This window comes from Geotrypetes seraphini, chromosome 3, assembly GCF_902459505.1.
Source record: "Geotrypetes seraphini chromosome 3, aGeoSer1.1, whole genome shotgun sequence".
Classification (NCBI taxonomy): Eukaryota; Metazoa; Chordata; class Amphibia; order Gymnophiona; family Dermophiidae; genus Geotrypetes; species Geotrypetes seraphini.
In genome coordinates this window covers 157,851,130-157,871,753 of record NC_047086.1, presented here as the reverse complement: position 1 = coordinate 157,871,753, position 20,624 = coordinate 157,851,130, and positions in this window count along the sequence as shown.

Here is a 20,624-nt window from a genome sequence, read left to right as displayed (position 1 = left end):
AGTTCACTAAAATATACAAATGTAATTGAGAGAGCTATACTTTCTGTATCAGAACTTGGAAAGTTTCAAGTTTAATTTCAAGTTTCATTGGGATTTGATATAATCAGTTTTTTCATAAATTACAAAGCGATGAACAATAAAAAATTGGGGAGGGAGGACAAACAATTTTTGGAGGGGAATCACAGTCATAGGGCTAGATTCACTAAGCAAACCGATCATGTACTGATCAGTTTGCAACCCCTTTGTGACCCGATTCACTAATCTCTCCTGCGATCTGCTTCCGATCCGTGCATGCAAATTAGGGGACACAGCATGCAAAGTAGGCAGGGACGCGATTCATTAAACAGAAGAAGGAAGACCGATTGAGCTTGCTGATCCAAAGTGAAGCGACTGCTGAGGACCAATTGCTTCACTTCTGACCGACTCTCATGCCCTTTAAAACCACGGGCTGGCAATGCGCTTTTGCAGAATTCTTCCTTTTTAAAATATTCTGTAAAATGTATTGCCAGCCAATGCCCCCTGCATAGTTCCATGCATTGATGCCCCACATGATGCCCCCCACACTGATTCACCCCCTGTGCCAATGCCCAACAAAAGGCAGGAGGGATGTCAACTCCCTTCTGCCATCTCAAACCCGTCCTGGCCGGGCCCGGCCCACCCCCTCCCTGTACCTTGAAAATTATTGGGAGCAGAAGGGGTGCTCGGTCCCTCCTGCTCCTCCAGCCTCCTGCCAAAAACAATGGCCAATCAGGGACTTCTTAGACTCCTCCCCTAAGGAAGTCCCTGATTGGCTGAGGCGCCCCAGGCCCCTCCCAAGGGAGAAGCCCGAGGCCGCCTCAGCCAATCAGGGCCTTAAGCCCCTCCCTGTGCATCAGATGATGCATCGGGACATGGCCTAAGGCCATCATTGCTGCGCAGGAGGCTGGAGGACGAGAGATCGACCACCCCTCCTGCTCCCAATGATTTTCAAGGTATGGGGAGGGGGTGGCTGGCCTAGCTTAAGCTACAGGGAGGGAGGTGGGCTGAGCCGGGTCCAGCCAGGAAAGGTTTGAGATGGCAGGAGGGAGTTGGCATCCCTCCTGCCTTTTGTTGTTCGGCGGGGCATTGGCACGGGAAGGCATTTTTTAGAGGTTTTGGGAGGTAGGAGGCACTTCGGGGGGGAGATTTTTTTTTTTTTAACTAAGTAGTTATTTTGTGTGTGTAATACACACAAACTATCTGCCCGATTTTTAAAAAAATTTTTAAAGAGCCGGCAGAAGCCCTGATAGCAGTGACAGGAGGCTGCTTCTCCTATCACTACTGTCAGGGTCTGCGCATGCTCCAGGATAGCTCTCTAGTGATCCATGCTGTGGGGGGGGGGAGGGGGAGTGTGTCAACGATCGTCTCCATTTGCATGCAGGCCTTTTGTGAATTTGTCAGCCTGCATGCAATCGGGAATGGATCCGAGACAGAATCGGAGGTTAGTGAATCTATCCCATACTTTCCACGAGGGAAATGGAAGGAGGAACTACAAATTAGTATAGGAAAGAGAAAAAAGGAGGGAAAAGACAAAAGGGTATTTGTTTGATCAATGCTTGCCTGCTTCGAGTGGAGATGTCAGATGGACTCCAAAATTAGATTAATTAAAGGCGTCCCTGAATAGATAGCTTTCTATGTTAAACTAGAAAACCACCATCTGAGATTATTTTGACTTGTGAAAGCACAATCTTCTTCAAGAAAAACGCCACACATACACTGCCATCACTAGGAGCAAAATCTGTCCCTCCGCAATGCGTGTCCATTTCCGCTGCTTGTCGTGAGGTTTCCCGCATTCAACCTCTGAACACTTATTTGCCCATAAAGGTGGCTTTGCATAATTCCATTTCAAATAGATCCTGAAAGAAAAACAATGAGCATGTCTGGGCTTTCTAGCCTTGTGACATAAGGGGACCCCTGAGCTCAGGGTTAAAAAAGTACAGTGTGTGCATTCTGTACTTCCCCAGCAACCAGGGCAGCATTTCCTCTCCAGCTGACACTGAGTCACTTCATCTTATCAGGGGGGTCTGCCAGGGCTTTCTCAGAATCATCACCCTATAGAGTAAAGGGACCATGAATGGAATATCTGAACTCATTCACAAAATTTTATTTTTTTTTAATTACTTATATTTAGAAGCTCTTTGGGAGTTGCCAGACTTTAATGTCATTACAACCGCTCTCTTTCTTTCACTGTTCGAAAACTGACACCACAATGGCAAAGAGCTTCAGATGTAACTTTTTCTCAGCCTCTTTTATTCATTTGATCAAAGGAAATTTCAGAGAAAGGGTAATTCCACGAAATGGCAAATTTATCAATGATAGTGTCCATTATACGATGCTGGTGTTTTTCTTGTAACACACACCAATTACTTTTGTCTCCAAGTCATTTTTATAGGCTACGTCTGCAGTATTTTCATATGTTGCAATGGCGATAACAGGAAAGAGACAGTGAGAAGCAGGGTCTGGCTGAATTTATGTCTTGCACAAAAGTGTTTTGCATTTACAAGTTTGAAAGTTCCATTAACTGGAATAACCAGTAGGACCAAAATATTTTTTTTTAGAAATGCAGAGGGTTAACAAAAAAGATATTCCAAATTTTCAGTTACAATTACAAGGTAGTTCAATTAAAGTTCCCTGGAGTAGCCTGGTATCTCAGAGCTAGATGCACTAAAAACGGTCGTTAAGACTGTGTAGGTTGCTGTGGGCCGATTTTTTTGGCTGATTTATAAACAGCAATTGATGTTCAAACGGCTGGCTATGCAAATGAATTTTGCAGAGGGCAGTCATAATCCCATCCGATCGCTTGTTAGAAACCAGCTCACACATTCACAGAGCCAGTTTGGGGAAGCCCGAACAACTGCCACATTAAAAATAAGCGAGTCCACCCTCCCCCCCCCCCCCCAATGACGCCCTCCGGAAGAAAAATAAAGAGTGGCATGAGATACCCACTCCCCCCCAGGACCGCCCTCTGAAGACAATACTCAGGCTGGAAGAGCGTCACCAGTGGGATACCACAGGGCTCGGTGCTTGGCCCCGTGCTTTTCAATATCTTTATAAATGATCTAGACATAGGTACGACGAATGAGGTGATTAAATTTGCGGACGATACGAAGTTGTACAGAGTAGTGAAGACACAGGGGGATTGCGAAGATCTGCAACGTGACATACTCAGGCTCGAGGAATGGACATCGACATACCAGATGAGGTTCAACGTGAATAAATGTAAAGTGATGCATGTCGGTAACAAAAATCTCATGCACGAATACAGGATGTCCAGGGCGGTACTTGGAGAGGCCTCCCAGGAAACAGACTTGGGAGTTCTCATCGACAAGTCAATGAAGCCGGTGGTGGCGAAAAGGGCAAACAGAATGCTGGGAATGATAAAGAACAGGATCACAAACAGATTGGAAGTTATCATGCCGCTGTACTGGGCCAAGGTGCGCCCTCACCTGGAGTACTGCGTCCAGTACTGGTCACCATACATTAAGAAGGACCTGGTACTACTCAAAAGGGTCTAGAGAAGGGCAACTAAGATGGTTAAGGGGCTGGAGGAGTTGCCGTATAGTGAAAGATTAGAGAAACTGGGCCTTTTCTCCCTCAAACAAAGATCGAGAGGGGACATGATCGAAACATTCAAGGTACTGAAGGGAATAGACTTAGTAGATAAGGACAGGTTGTTCACCCTCTCCAAGGTAGGGAGAACGAGAGGGCACTCTCTAAAATTGAAAGGGGATAGATTATGTAAAAATGTAAGGAAGTTCTTCTTCAACCAGAGTGGTAGAAAACTGGAATGCTCTTCCGGAGTCTGTCTTAGGGAAAAACACCCTCCAGGGATTCAAGATAAAGTTAGACAAGTTCCTGCTGAACCAGAACATATTCAGGTAGGGCTAGGCTCAGTTAGGACGCTGGTCTTTGACCAGAGGGCTGCCGCGTGAGCGGACTGCTGGGCAAGATGGACCACTGGTCTGACCCAGCAGCGGCAGTTCTTATGTTCTTATGTAATTGGCAGAAGAGATGCCCGCTCCCTCCTGCCTCTGCAACCCCTCCCCCTTCCTGCTGAACTGACTGACCCCCCCCTCCCCTCACAAGACCCCCCTCTTCTTCCCCACTCCCCCTACCTTAGAAAAACTTAGTAAGAGGGATGTCCACTCTCTCCTGCTTCCGCAACCCCCTCCCCTCATAGGACCCTCCTCTCCTTCCCCACTCCCCCTACTTTAGAAAGAATCAGCAAGAGAGATGCCCATGCCCTCCTGCCACTGGATGCCCCCACATATGTAACTGTATTTTCCTTTCTATCTCCTTTACTATCAGTATGACATTTGTGAACCATTGTGATAGTTTTCCAAATAACTGTATATCAAGTGTATATAAACTCATCACATGGCAGATTTTTATCCATTACATCCAAGGCCACCTCATAAGAAAAGACTTACGAGCATGCTATTAAAAATATACATGTTTTTGAAAGTTGGTATATAGAGAAGCAAAAATCTGGGATTGAATTTGAAGCTGCTTCTGTCTTCCTGTACTGCAATCAGCTTCCCTGGGAAAGAGGTGTGACAAATCAGGGGAACTCTGTATCACCCAGGGGAAAGTCAAAGTAAGTCCAGCATGTTGTACGTATGATTCACACTGTAATCACATGACACTGTATGAATAAGATTTTAAGCCAGCGTTGGAGGGAATGCTCAGGACTGGGTTTTTACCAAGTAGGCTCATGATGCCATCACTAACTCTTCACCATGTGTAAAGAATGACAAATAATCACACACACAATCATAAATACTCTCTCAGCTTAGCAAGAAAATAATCAGTAAGGAGTTACATAGCTAAGAAGACAAAAAAAAAAAAGAGTAAAAAAAAAAAATTGGATTAAAGGGTTCTTGAAACCAGATGTGATTCATACACCCTCAAGGTTAAAACAGGTGATTTTTTTTTTACTGTCCTAGTGCTGTAGGTGGGCAAGTGTGGTTCACTGGTAGAGCTGCTGCCTCTACGCCCAGAGGTTGTGAGATCAAGTCTCATGGTGCTGCACCTTGTGACCCTGGGCAAGTCACTTAATCCTCCAGTGCCCATCACTGTGAATGCCAAAGCCACAAAAAGGCAGTATACAAGTCCCCATTCCCATAATATCATTACAGCCTTTTTTTGTTTTTTCTAGGCACTTCTTTTTCCATCATCCCAGTTGCTTTTTATTCTGCTCCTGGGAAATCTATTTACACGCTTATAAGTGCCCTCAGTCTATTCTTATGGATTCATGTAAAAGCCTGTTGCTTACAAATATAGATTAAGTCCACTTTTTCTAGGCTGCTTTTAACTCTGTGAGAAATACCCTAACCGTTATTTGTCCTGTTTGTCAATTTTAATTAGGTTGTAAGCTCTATTGAGCAGAGATCATCTCTTACATGTTTAATGTACAGCACTACATATGTCTAGCAGTGCAATAGAAATTATAAGTAAGACACATGTGTTCTAAGGTTAGTACTGCACAGTCAGCATTACATATCCATATATAAGCTTCTCTATTATATATATATATATAATCATCTTACTGAACTTGGCTACTAGTTTATCAATGATAATAATGGCAGTGTGTTCAGAAGCTTCGATAATTTTGAATTTGATTAAAAAGATGGATGCTATATTAGATATTGTTGCCAGTTTTAAAATATAAGAAAAACAGCCAGCCCCTTGCCCTCTCCTACACAACCAAAAACAATCTCTAAACTTTCCCTCCCCCACCATTTTTTCCATCCAGCTCATAGTTTTCCTTCCCCTGCAGACTTACTGGTTAAGTAGAGTCAAATCTCATATAGGTATGTACATGGAGGGGCATAATCAAAAGAAACGTCTAAGTCCGTTTTGGGCCTAAGTCGCAAGTCGCCCAAAGTAGGACAAAAGTCGGACATGGGAAAAGGTCCATTTTCGAAAAATACGTCCAACGTATTTTTTTTTGAAAATCATCTAACTGTACATCCAGCCGTCTGATCGTCCAGACCACTAAATCGTCCATCTTTATACCCCATTTTCGTCCAAGTCACAAAAAAGTGATAGACTGGACACCCAGAAATGGCACCAGAGTAGTGGGGTACCTTACAGGGCACTACTATGAACTTCACAAAAAGGGTGCCACATAATCATCTCACTATAGCTCCCTTATAGGTCATGGTAAGCCCACCAAAACACCCCCAGAATCTACTAGACCCACCTATCTACCACCTCAATAGCCCTTATATAGCAGTACAAAAGGGTTAAGGGGGGTTTTGGGGGTACACATTTTTCACCATGATGCAGTGTTTAGAGTGGCTTATGGGCCTGTGTCTCCTCTCCATGGTTCACTAACCCACCCCCAAGACCACTTAAGCCATCTCTGTACAGCTCCACTAGGCTTTCTTATGCCAGGCGCTGATGTTCTGGAGGCAGATATGTAAAGTTGTTATTACGATTTTTATGGGGGTAAAGGGGGGGGGCCGTGATCACTGGGGCAGTGTGCGGGGGTCTGTACTTTGTGTCTGCAGTGCTTATCTGGTCACTTTGGATACCTTCTTGTGACTTAGGCCAGTGGTAAGCAAACTCATTAGTCAAAAGAGCTAAAGCCAGCCTGCTTGCCTCCTTCTCTTAAGCGCCAAAGCCTGCCCCACCCCCCCGGACCAGCCCCCACTGCTGCAGCCTATCGCTGCTTCAACCCCCCCCCCCCAGTCCACCACCGCTGCCGACTGCCACAACTAAAGAGAAGGAAAGTCTAGGCGACGGCCCACAACCCTTTTTCCCCAACATCAATTCCAGACCAGCGATTGGCTGGTCTGGAATTTCATCTCCAATGTCAGAATTGACATCGGGAAGGTTTGTGGGCCGGCACCTGGACCTTCCTTCTCTTTAGTTGTGGCAGACGGCGTTCGGCAGCAGTGGCAGACTGGGGGAGTGTTTGAAGCAGTGGTAGGCAGCAGCAGTGGGGGATGGTCCGGGGGGGCAGGCTTTGGCTTCAGCGCTGGAGATAGGGGAAGCAATTGCCTGTCTGGTTGTCCCCACGCACACAGGGCAGGATTAATTCATCGAGGGCCCCTAGGCACACAAGTACACTGGGTCCCCTGCCCCACCCCACCCCACTATGCGCCCAGGCGGAAACAGGAAGCTGTGTCAGAGGGAAGCTTTGGGCAAGCAGAACCACTTGCACAATTACAGTTCCCATTGCCTTTCTTACCTGTATTGCTTGCTTGTCTTACTTTCCGTCGATGGGGGGGGGGGCCGCATTGCCGATCGGGAGAGGCCCGTGTTGCCGATTGATGCTGGAGGGGCCCATCGCCGTTTGGAAAAAACAATTTTGATGCCCTCCTTCATCGGGCCCCCCTGACCATTTCGGGCCCTATTCACGTGCCTACTTGGCCTATTGGTTAATCCTGCTCTACACGCAGAGCTTCGGGACACTGTCCCTGAAAATGGGACATTTCGGCGTCCCGAAGCTGTGCATGGGGATAGCAGGACAGGGGATCTAAAAAGGGGACCGTTCAAAACGGGACATATGGTCACCTTATCTTTACGGTAAATGGAAGCAGGTTGGGCATCCCTGCTCTAGCTAGCTGAACCGCGAGCCGCACTCAAGTGGCTAAAGAGCCGTATGAGGCTCACGAGCCGCAGTTTGCTGACCACTGGTCTAGGCAGTGTTGTAAAACTTTTGGTTATACATGCAGTATGACTAAGTCTAGGACGGCCCACAATCCACCTACATCCTGCCTTCGACACTCCTCCTGCCACACCTCTTTTAGCTCTGGTCATTCAGCAGCATGGTGAAGGCCTAGGTTATTTTTAAATATGTCTAAAACCCAGTTCAATTATCAGCACTTGGACGACTTGTCTTTTAGATAATCCAAGTGCCGATTTAGGCCGGTTTTTAGACATTTTTCTGTTTCAATTATGAGCCCCTTAGGGTATACACATTTTCTGTTTTTTTATATTTGGGCTTTATTCTCAGATAATCAGATATTGTTTTTGGTAAAATTTTAAAATGGGCATTGCAACATTTTAGTGTATGTAAAATGGCATGGCTCCTTTTACAAAGCTGCGTTAGGCTTTTTTTTTAATCACCAGCTGCGACAGTATTAGCTCTGATGAGCAGTGGCGTAACAAGGGGTGGACGGGGGGGGGGGTCTGCCCTGGGTGCATGCCCCAAGGGGGTGCATAACTGGCCACCCACCGGAGAATAGGCTGCCACTGCCGCCATCGGGAACAAGCCAGCGCTGAATTCTCCCTGCTTTTCTTCCCCACGGGGCTGACCAACTCTCGCCACCCGACGTCAATTCTGACATCGGAGAGGACGTTCTGGGCCAGCCAATCGCTGCCTGGCTGGCCCAGAACGTCCTCGCTGACGTTAGAATTGACTTCAGGCAACGAGAGTTGGTCAGCCCCGCGGGGAAGAAAAGCAGGGAGGGAGAACTTGGCACCGGCCTGTTCCCGATGGCTGCAGTGGCAGCCTTTCCCCGGCGGCAGTGGCAGCAGCATGTTTCCCAATGGTGGTGGCATGGGGGAGGGAGGGAAGAAAGAAATGGGACACAGAGAGAGAGAAAGACAGACAGAGAAAGAAATGAGGCATGGAGAGAGAAAGAAAGAAGGGGGCAGGTTTAAAGAAAGAAATGGGGCACGGAGAGAGAGAGAAAGAGAAAGAAATGGGGCATGGAGAGAGAAAGAAAGAAGGGGCAGGGTTGAAAGAAAGAAATGGGGCACAGAGAGAGAAAGACAGACAGAGAAAGAAATGGGGCATGGAGAGAGAAAGAAAGAAAGAGGCAGGGTGAAAGAAAGAAAGAAAAAAATGGGGCACAGAGAAAGACAGACATACAGAAAGAAAGGGGGCAGGATGCAACAAAGAAAATGTTGGGGGAGGGAATGAGGTCTGGAGGAGAGGAAGCATACAGGAGGGAAGAAATATTGAATGCACAGTCAGAAGAATAAAGTCCAACCAGAGACTGATAAAATTACCAAAGGTAGGAAAAATGATTTTATTTTCAATTTAGTGATCAAAATGTGTCCGTTTTGAGAATTTATATATGCTGTCTGTATTTTGCATTATGGCCCCCTTTTACTAAACCACAATAGCGGTTTTTAGCGCAGGGAGCCTATGAGCCTATGAGCGTCGAGAGCAGCGTGGAGCATTCAGTGCAGCTTCCTGCGCTAAAAAACACTACTCACGGTTTTGTAAAAAGGGAGGGGGTATATTTGTCTATTTTTGTATAGTTGTTACTAAGGTGACAGTGCATAAAGTCATCTGCCTTGACCTCTTTGAAAACCCATGGAATATAAATGATAATTAACATTTTCTCTGCATAGTGTGTTTTTTGTTTTTAAAATTTTATTGTTGGTAGATCATTTTTACTTGGCCACAAAAGGTAAAGGGGAGGGAGGGAGGGGAGCTGCTGAAAGACATCTAGTAATCCTTTCAGGCTTGACTGTGCAGGGAATTATTTTTGTAAAATCATGTTTTGTTATGTGACTGGCATTATTTAGACTTTAATTTCTATGAATGAATAGAATGAAAATGATATAAAATTACTTTGCTTGTTTTTATGTGCGTGCGCTGAAGGAAAGTGGAGAGAAAGTTGAGCTGAGGACGCTGAAGGGAAATGGGGAAGAGAGAGTGGGGAGAAGACGCTAATTTATAAATTGACAATTGTACAGAATATTGTTTCTTTTTATACTTTAATATATAAGTTCAATATAAAACAATTCAAGGCTTGTGTGGATGGAATCAGGTGGTTTGCGGGGATGGGTACTGAGCTTACAGGGATTAGTCCGATAAAATAGTATTTTCTTATTTCTCATTATTTGTTTTATTTTTATTTGTTAATTTGTAAAGTGGTAATTGTTATGTATCAGTTTTTTCAAATTTACATCTACTGTCTTTATATTTTGCACAGTATTAGAAGACATGTGTTACTGTTTTTTTGGTGTTGTGGTGTTGCATTGTATGCAGAGTCTAGGTTCTTGACGGTTCAGTTTAACTTCTGTCTACATATTTCTATTTTTAATTTGTGATTATTCCATATTGGGCGAGGGTGTATCTGTTCTGTGTGTATGAAAAGAACATAGTTTTCAGTTGGCATTGACTGCAGGATCAATTGACTGTGCGGGATCTGGCTTGTTTAGTTTTACAATGTATGCGTTGGTGTTCACTGCAGTGTTTAAGATGCTGCCTTTTCCTAGGTACACTCTTGTTGTGGATTGTTACTAAAAATCATATTTTTCATATAGTTGGGGGGTGTCAAAAAATGATGGGCCCCGGCTGTCACATATGCTAGGTACGCCACTGCTGATGAGAGTCGGAATTAATACCGTTGTGGCCGTCGATTAAAAAAAAAAAAAAAAAAGCCTACCATAGCTTTGTAAAAGGAGGGATTAATGCACATTAAGGTTTAGGCTAATGATCATTAAGATCCTATTTAATATAGAACCTAGAGATCAGAATTTAATTTAACTATACATATCTATATTCTTTTCCCCTTAATTTCTCTCATGTCCTATTTGTCTTTTACCTGCTTGCCTCCTCTTCTTCCCTGAAATTTTATTGTGAACTGTCTACACCTAGACAGTTTCCACATTTCTAGTGGTATTTTAGAAAAGAATCTACTAATACAGAAACTTTCCTAATATACTTGCTGAAGTGTGTGTGTATATTTTCTGGCACATTCCATAGGAGCAGACATTTTATAAATGTACACATTGAAAAAATGAACAGCACCGTCCTTAAACCACACACCTTATAAGTGATTTGCCATAGTTGGGCCATGGACTATCTGCTGTTCCAAGAAGAAAAGGTCCATGAATCTGAGTGGAAGGCTCAGGGCTGGTCCAAGGGTATTAGGCATCCAAGGTGAACCTCCAGTCTTTCACCCCCTCTGTTAAGTTTAGACCCTTTGGCCGATTCTACAAAAGACGCCTAAGGTTAGGCACCTAGATCAACGTGCCATAATAACACACAGTAAATGACGGCAGATAAAGACCTGAATGGTCCATCCAGTCTTCCCATAAGTTATACTCATTAAAAAAATGCATGATTAGATTAATTTCTCTCTTCTTTGACATTTCTGGGCTGTAGCCTGTAAAGTCTGGTATTGTTCCAAATGCTGAAGTTGCCATCCAACTCACAAATAATGTGGGCAGAAACATTCAAAACTTTAAGTACTTCACAAATAATTCCTTAGGAAACATTGATGGTGGTACACAAGGAAAATCAGCCACTATCCGATTAGAATTTCTAGTCACATATTAATGATTATTTATTTTACTTTCAATGACTACCTGAGACACTGTACAATATACAACATTCGCTCCAGCCAGTCAGTGAATGGCCTCCTCCAACAGTTCTTTCTTTTCCACAGAGCTAAGAAGCTGTGTCTTCAGTGTTCTCCTCGGCATATCAAACTCTTCCATTTTTGGTGCTCTCTCCTCGTTGTTATTCTAACCCTTTCTACAAAACTGTGATAGCAGTTTCTAGCACAGAGCCATGCTGAATGGACACTCAGAGTTCCTATGAGCATCGGGAGCAGTGCGGGCCATTCAACACGGCTCCCCGCACTAGAAAATGCTAGCGCAGTTTCATAGAAGAGGGGGTTAGTTTTTGTCATTCTTTCTTTTTATTGAGCTCCTCTATTTTAACAATTTTGATTTTTGAAAACTTTTGCATTTTTTACCTTCAGGCTGCTTTGAGCCCTTTTTCTTCTCAGGAGCATCTATCATTTTTGGGTTGCTTTCTACTCAAGTTCCCCAGCCATTGAGCCCTTTGCATTTGCACTGGCCATTTCCCCCTCCTTGGCAAAATTATTATATCTCTAAGCATCGCTACAATCAACCTTCTTGCTCCTCTTCTTGGCCTACCACTCAACAGTCCTACTTGAGACAACAGACCATAAAAATCACAACCTCAGTCTCAGTCCAAGCAGCTAGAGAACATAGCCAATATTTCCCTCCCTCTTCCTCCCAATCTTCCCATAGGATGCAGACTACTCTATTTTCACTAATGTTGGACTCTAAATCACATCAGATCAGTGGGTATATCAAGTAGTAGCTCAAGTTGTATAAGCCTACGTCAGGCAGGAAGGCACTGGCACGTGCTTGGTAAAGGTAGTGCCTTTAAAAAATGTAACATTAAAGTATACTTGGTATACATTTTCTTTCCTCATTAACCTCTACTGAGTTATGTATTAGGATTCATTTACTGCCTTTATAAATTCACACAAGGTGATGTACAACAAGATAAATCTGAATAGACAATATCAACAAGACAACAACAACAACAACAAAAACTATTCAGATAACAGTACTTACAATGCCAACACAATAAAACATCATAAGACAGCTTGGCTATAGACAGATAAGATAGGATAACAGAAGTTAGATAAAGAATAAGGGAGCTAATTCAAAATTTGGTGCCTGAAAATGATCTCAGCTAGGGTAGGAATGGTTAAGCAAGTCCTGCTACAATGTTTGTACAGTATTTGTAACTGGTTTTGTAAGACTCTTTTCCCATTCACCTTTGTGCCTCTCAGTGCCACTTTTGGACATCCTCTTAACCAGTAGCAAAGTCATAAAGGGGGGGCCTGGCCTAGCTACTTTGGGCTCAGCCTCCCCCCCCCCCCCAAAAAAAAAATTGTGGTTGCATTGCTTTGGCTGCCTTGCCAGCAGAAGAGGTCCTCCTCTAGTAGTCAGAAAATCCCCTCTTTTTGCAGTTGGTGGCATTGCCATGCCATACCCCTTTTGCCCCATACATGCTCAATTTTTTTCACATATGCAAAAATCAAGCATGCCACCAACTGCAAGTATAGGAGAATTTCCAGCTGCTAGAGGAGGACCTATTCACCCAACAGGGCTTGGGGATCTGTGAGTCAGGGGTTGCAGAGAGGAGGGCACAGAGAGTACAGTTGGGCAGAGATTGGGGGAGGGGGCTACATTTTGTACCCAACCACTTTGGGCTCAGGCCGCCAAAAATTAAACCAAAGTCTTTTCTAAGCGTAAATGTGTAACTTATTCTTGTGTAAGGCCCTTGTTTTAGTTGACTCCACTGAACTGGTTTGTCATCAAAAAATATTAAGGGCTCTATTTTCTAATATACCATATGTTAACATCCTAATACTTAATGTGTTTTAACACACATTAAATAACAGAAGCCACATTATTCGCTATGGGACCTACAGTATTTATTAAATATACACGTAATCCAAATTAGCACATTAATATTATTTCTCAAACTTCCTCTCTATACTCCAAAAAGAGCGCTATGGTCCCACAATGAAATACGCCTGCATACACCCTCAGGACATGCCCTCTAACCAAACAGCGTGGAAACGATCCTAGTCCTATTTTCCTCCCAAATCTCTGGACTAGCCTTCCTCCCCAGATCAGATCTCTTGAAGGTCTCCTAAACTTTAGAAAAATTATAAAAACCTATTCCTTCACCTTGCCTTTCCTTCTACTGTCTTCCACCCCACCCTACTTTTTTGTTACTGCCTCAGCAAAATTATACATGGACTGCAGCTAAATGATTAGACACACGATGTGACTGATCTTTTGTATATCATCTGTACCCATCCATGGATCACGATGATGCTTAAATCTTATGCCCCACTCATGCTGGATGCTATTTTTATTTGCTGAAATTATGCAATTAGGCAGTACCTTGTATCCCCTTCCTATCCACCATACCCGTACCACTCTTGACTCTAAAGTGACCCTCTCCAAGAGTCCTCTAAATCTACGCAATGTTTAGAGAATAACCTATGTAAGGTTAGGTTGTAATGCTACAAATGTAACTTATATTGTAAACTGTAACCCATTTTGAGCTCTTGGGGGGGGGGGGGGAGGACGAGTTATCAAACCAAATAAATGAATGCTGTGAATCCTCAATTTTCAGACCTCATTTATCCAGACTTTGGATTTAACTGACCACATACAGCAGGGGTGTCCAACCTTTTAGCTTCCCTGGGCCACATTGGACAGAAAAAAATTTTCTGGTGCCGTGCAAACGCTGCAGCAAGACAGAGGAGGGAGCCGGCAAGACGGTAAACACCCGGAGGCAGCAGAGGAAAACACTGCATCGCCATCGACCGGGGCCACACAAAATACTTCACAGGGCCGCAGCTTGGACACCCCTGACATACAGTTTTCGGCATCAGGCACTTCTGCAAATTGAAGTTCAGGCGTTTCCCATTTCTGGCAGCAAATTAAATCTTTTCCGCTTTCGGGAGAAAGATCAGTATAATTGAAAACAGTGGTGCGAATCTTTATACAGTGATAAAAGTGGCCACCGGCATGACCTACAAGGTTTAGATCAGAGAATATCCCCGAGTGCCAAAACAGGGCTAGGTTTGGGGATGCGCAGCTGAGTAAGGTTAGTTGTTTTTCAGATCAGCCATTTCAGGGATATTCAGATTTTCCGGACACTCACAGTCTGTTAAATCGAGGGTTTACTGTAATGTGTGTTAACACAACAGCTTATTAAATAGATCCCTTACTTACATACTTACCTGTGATATTTGTTTAGCTGACAGCATCTCAGTGGCATCACACCAGCAGTTCCCTCCCCACCCACCCGTCCCCTTTTTTAGGGAAGTTCTTTATCTTTTTCTACTTTTACTGCTTGTTACATCAAATATCAGTTCAATGTAACAAGCCCTTCCCCCATATCCTTATAAGATGATGCAGGTCATGGAACCCATTTGTGTGACATCATGGAACTGCTTTTATTAGAGAACAAACATAACCTGAACAGCAGTCTGGATGAGTGGACCTTGAGGACTAATGTGTGGGAATCACTGATCTGGAGCAGCTGAAGAAATGAAGCAAAAATTTAAAAAGAAAACCACTGTGACCAGCAATTCCAGTTACGTAGGTGCAGATTTATTTTCTCTCTTGTTCAGCCTGGCTGCTGTTTACACTATTTTGTTCTCCTTTAGTGTTTGTATGAAAAGTCAAAAAGTACTTTGGCTAATGGGAATATAAAGATTTTTCTGCTTTATTTAGCCTCTTTCCCACAGAATGCCACTGTAAAGATATCTGTGTGACCACATAGAGAGCATTAAATTGGTGGAAGCCTTTCTACTAGTAGAATTTGCAAAGACTTCAGCTATTCAACTGGATTTTGACAAGAGGTAAGTGAAATGTCGATCTGGTTTCTGCCTCATGACATGTGGTCAAGGGAGGATGGGTTTTGATCCTTATCTTGAAATATCAAGGAAATCTAGTTTAACAACCTACCAAAGGCCAGCATAAAGTGATCTTGCAATAAAAGGGGTTTCCCTCATTGCTACAAGATGAATCATATTCTCTTCCTATGTGACTCTTTTGCAACATCTAGACTATGAGTCTTGTTATAGTTCCTTATTTTTAAACTTGTTTTTATTTATCTAGAGCAGTGGTTCTCAAACCTGTCCTGGGGGGACCACCAGCCAATTGGATTTTGAGAATATCCCCAGTGAACATGAATGAGACAGATTTGCATACCTGTCACTTCCATTATATGCAAATCTCTCTTGTGTATATTCATTATGGATATTCTGAAAACCCGATGGGCTGGTGATCTCCAGGACTGGTTTAAGAACCACTGATCAAGAGGTTTCTTCCATTCTCTACCTGAGGAAATAATTTTAGATACCCGAGAAGATCCTCTGCTTTCTTCTTCCCCCGCTCAATATTCACTCTGTAAAGACTACTAATTTAACCTTTGATTTGTGGATCACACTATGGGCTCCTTTTACTAAGGTGAGCTAGCGTTTAGCGCACGCTAAACAAAAAAATACTAATGCAAGCTCTAGGTAGGCGTTAGCATGTAGTGAGTGCGGTAATGTAGCACTCGCTAAAACTGCTAGCACACCTTAGTAAAAGGAACCCTATGTCTAAATAGGTTCAAAGAAATTTACAATGTAAGAAAGCCCATCAAGAGCATGGGGAAGTTTACATTGGTCGTACAAGTCTCTATCATCTAATACATTGTACATTTATAAATTTATATAGAGTCCTCCCCTGAAATTCACAGGGGTTCCATTCCAGGAACACCCACAAATTTGAAAAACTGCAAATATGGTTTTTCAGTTGATCGAGGGCAGCTGGGGTGTCGGCAGGTGCTTAAATTGTACTTACAAAGCCAGACACATTTTCTGACCACCTCTTCCTGGTACTAAAGTCATGGTTACACCAATCACGAGCTGCTTTGACATGCTATCTGGCATATCAAAGCAGCACCTGATGGGGGTAACCATGACTGAGTCCGCGAACTGAATTCACAGGGGGTTACTGAATTGTGGATTAAGGGAAGGAGGAGGGATAAGCGGAATATCCTTGGAAATGATAGAAAAACAAACTTATGCAGTGCAATATTTCTATTTGCTACAGTGTTTGAATTTTACTCATGAACTTTTTTAGATCCACATTTTGTGAACAGATATTTTTTGTTCCCTGCCTGAAAAGCTAAGTACAGAAAGAACATGGTTCTCTAAAACCTGTACCTCAGACCATTCTGCCACAAACTTTCTGCTCCCACTTACAAATTCTGATGCACACTAGAGAACCTTTTCTTGCTTCTACACTTAACCCTATCGCAAGAATAAACTGACTATTGACTCCTCACATTCAGAATGCTCCTATGGTTTCGCTTGTCCTGTATCAGCAAAAAATCATTTTCTTTAAACTGGATACTTAAAAATTCAACAGCCCAGTTTTTATTTAAAAAAAAAAAAAAAGCTGATTGGATGCTGACCAGCTAAACCACTTGGTCAGGGCTAGCCACTAATTTTCAGTGGAACTTAACTGGCAAAGTGCTGTTGAAATTCAAGATTAGCACCTGACTCAAAGTCGGTTATGTTGGAGGAGGGTGGCAAGACTGGAGAAGAGCAGATGTGGTCCCTCTTCACAAAAGTGGTTGCATAGATGAAGCAGGAAATTATAGGCCAGTAAGCCTCACTTCAGATATTGGAAAAAATAATGGAAATGTTACTGAAGGAAAGGATAGTGAAATTCTTAGAATCTAATGGATTACAAGATCCAAGGCAACATGGATTTACCAAAGGAAAATTGTGCCAAACAAATCAGATTGAATTCTTTGACTAGGTGACCAGAGGATTGGATCAAGGACGTGCATTAGGTGTAATTTACTTAGATTTTAGCAAAGTCTTTCACAGCTCCTCATAGGAAGCTCTTAAACTACATGGGCTGAAGTTAGGGCCCAAAGTGGTGAACTGGATTAGAAACTGGTTGACAGACGGATACCAGAGGGGTAGTGGTTAATGGAATTCACTCGGAGAAGGAACAGGTTAGTAGTTGAGTGCCTCAAGGATTGGTGCTAGGACTGATTCTGCTCAATATGTTTGTGAGTGACATTGCTGAAGGGTTAGAAAGTAAGGTTAGCCTTTTTGCGGAAGATACCAAGATTTGTAACAGAGTGGAAAACATGAAAAAGGATCTGCAAAAGAGAGAAGAATGGTCTAGCATCTGGCAACTAAAATTCAATACGAAGAAGTGCAGAGTGATGCATTTGGTGGGTAGAAAGCCAAGGGAACCATATGTACTGGGAGGTGAGAAGCTGATAAGCACAGATGGAGAGGAACCTTGGGGTGATTGTGTCAGAGGATCTAAAGGCATCTAAACAGCTAAGGCTACAGCTAAGGCGGTGGCTGTAGCCAGAAGGATGTTAGGATGTATAGAAAGAGGAGTAACCAGCAGAAAAAGGGAGGTGTTGATGCCCCATTATAGGTCGGGGCGAGACCACATTTGGATTATTGTATTCAGTTTTGGAGCCATATCTGGTGAAGGATATAAAAGGACTTGAAGCGGTCCAGAGGAAGGCGATGAAAATGCTAAGAGGTTTGAACACAAAGTATGAGAAGAGACTGGAAGACCTAAATATGTCTACTCTGGAGGAGCGAAGGGACAGGGGAGATATGATACAGACATTTAAATACTTGAAAGGTATCAATATAGAACCAAAACTTTTCCAGCGAAGAGAAAATGGTAAAACTAGAGGGCATAATTTGATGTTGCAGGGATGAAGACTTAGGAGGAATGTTAGGAAATGCTTCTTCAGAGAGGGTGATAAGATGCCTGGAATGCTCTCCCAAGGGAAGTGGTGGGAGGAAAACGGTGATGGAATTTAAAAAAAGCATAGGATAAACAGAGTATCTCTAATTAGAGAATGGAGGATGTAAATTAAAGCACTAAGGCCACTATTGGACAGATATGCAAGGTCTGTGATTTGGTGTAGGATGGCATCGATGGGAACTCCACTAACTTGGAACATGAGAATGTTACTGGCCAGACTTTGGTAGATATCCTGCAAAACAATGAGATGGTTGGATAGGCTGAAGTGAGCTTGGACAGCAACTTCAGCATTTGGAACCTAGGACAATACGAGGTTGACTTTACAGTCTATGGCCCAGAAATAGCAAAGAAGAGACAAGTTAATCATGTGTTTTTATTGGGTATAACTAATGGGCAGACTGGATGGACCGTTTTCAAGTCTTTTATCTGCCGTCATTAACTATGTTAGTATGTAAATGTTGATATTCAGCATTAAACAGACAGATTTAGCACTCATGGGCCCACATAAAAATCTTACCTATCTTTATGCATGTGCTGAATATTGACGAGTGGCAATTTGTTAGCTGGCTCAAAAATAACTGGATATTCAAAGCCAAAGCCACCACCAGCTGAATATTGGCTCCAAGTTCCTACACGTATGCTCTTATGTCAGGCTCCTAAATTTGTGACCTATTTTTAGACAAAATGTAGGAGCATAAAATGGCAATTTTACAACTGGGCCTCCATATTCATGAGCCATTTACATGAAAAGGTACAAAATACTGGCACTTTTGTGGGTACATGTGCATTTTTCAAGTTTGTTAGTCTGCTGATCAATTTTCTAAGCAGAGTACAGAAAATTAAAATCTGGCTTATACGTTGTAGACAACAAAGACAGATGTATTTGACACATAAAGAGATAAGGAGGAGAACAACATCAATGGATAGAACAGAAAGACACTAGTGGCATTAAAGTGACTAAGCACCAGTGGTGTAGTAAGGTTGGGGGGGACCGCCCTGGGTACCATCATTGTGGTGAGCATCAGCACCGGTGCATCTCCTCTCTGCCCCCACCTCCACCTTCTTCAAATATTCATCGGCACATGCAATATTTTCCACTTGGGTCAGCCTCTGCTTCCTTCTGGTGTTACTTCCCAATACAGGACCAGGACATGACATCAGAAGGGAACAGAGGCTGATGTTGAAGCATTTTGGCTTCCTGGACAATGGAATGTTTTTCCAAAGGCAGGGATGGTATGCATCTATCAAAGAAGGGAAGAAGTGTCTTCAGCAGCAGACTGGCTAATCTACTGAAGAGGACTTTAAACTTGAAGCGATGGGGCAGGGTGATCAAAGCCATCGGGTAAGTATAAGCCCTCAGGTAAGTAAATCACCGAATACCACTGTGATGAAAGAAGATGAATTGGATATAGTGGTGATCACACAGACACATGACTGGGATGTAGTTATAACCGTATTATAATCGGTTCAGAAGAGACAGGGTAGTAGCGTTATAAGTTACAGATCATAAAAAGCCACACAACTGCAGGATCTGCAGGGCAAAGAAGAGACAGTGTTGATCAATTTGGAAAGAGGGAATAGTAAATATATATTTACACTAGTCTTATAGCCCGTTACATTAACGGGTGCTAGAATATGTGTGTGTGTGTCTGTCTTTATTTCTTTCTCTCTCTCTCTCCTTAGCCGCTTTCTGTATTTGTCTTTCTTTTTCCTTGGCTGTCCACTACCATCCCGCACCCCTCCTGACGCGACTCCTGCTGTCTTTCTTTCTGTCTGTCTCTGTCCCTGGCCCCCTTTGTCTGTTTGTCTTTCTGTATATCTCCCTGCCCCTGTGTCTTTCTTCTTTTCTTTCTGTCTCCCTTCCTCCCTCTGTCTGTCTGTCAAAAGAAGCATTCCCTCCCCATTCCATTTCCCTCCCCCCACACCAGTTCCCTGTACAGCAACATTAGTGTTTCCTCTACCCTCTTTCCCTTCCCACAGTGACGACTACAAACGCGGGTCCGAGTCATTTGCCGCCGCCCCCCCCCCTTCCGTTCCCACAGGCCCGACTGGCGATTTAAGCAGCGTGTGCATCAGTGTTCACATGCTGCTTCGGGTCCTTCTACTGCCCTGATTTCATCCCCGGAGCAAATCAGGGCAGTAGAAGGGCCCGAAGCAGCGTGTGAAGACTGATGCATACGCTGCTTAAATCGCCAGTCGTGCCCGCAGGAACGGAAGGGGGGGGGGGCAGCGGCAAATGACTCGGGTCCCGGGCAACGGAAAGTTGCTGGGCTCCGCAGGCCTCCCCACCCCACCATCCTAACGTCAAACTGATACCTGAGGCCATCCACCACCACCACCACTTCTGCAGCTCGCTCGCGCTTCGGCCGGTAGGTGGAGAGCAGGGAAGCTTTTGTGATGCGCGAACACGCAGGAGCAGGACGGACCAGAAGCCGCGCATGCGCACTTCCTATGTGTCACTACAGCTCATGGAAAAGCGGCACACACTTAGGAACTGCGCATGCGCGGCCTAGCATTTTATTATATTAGATTGGTGT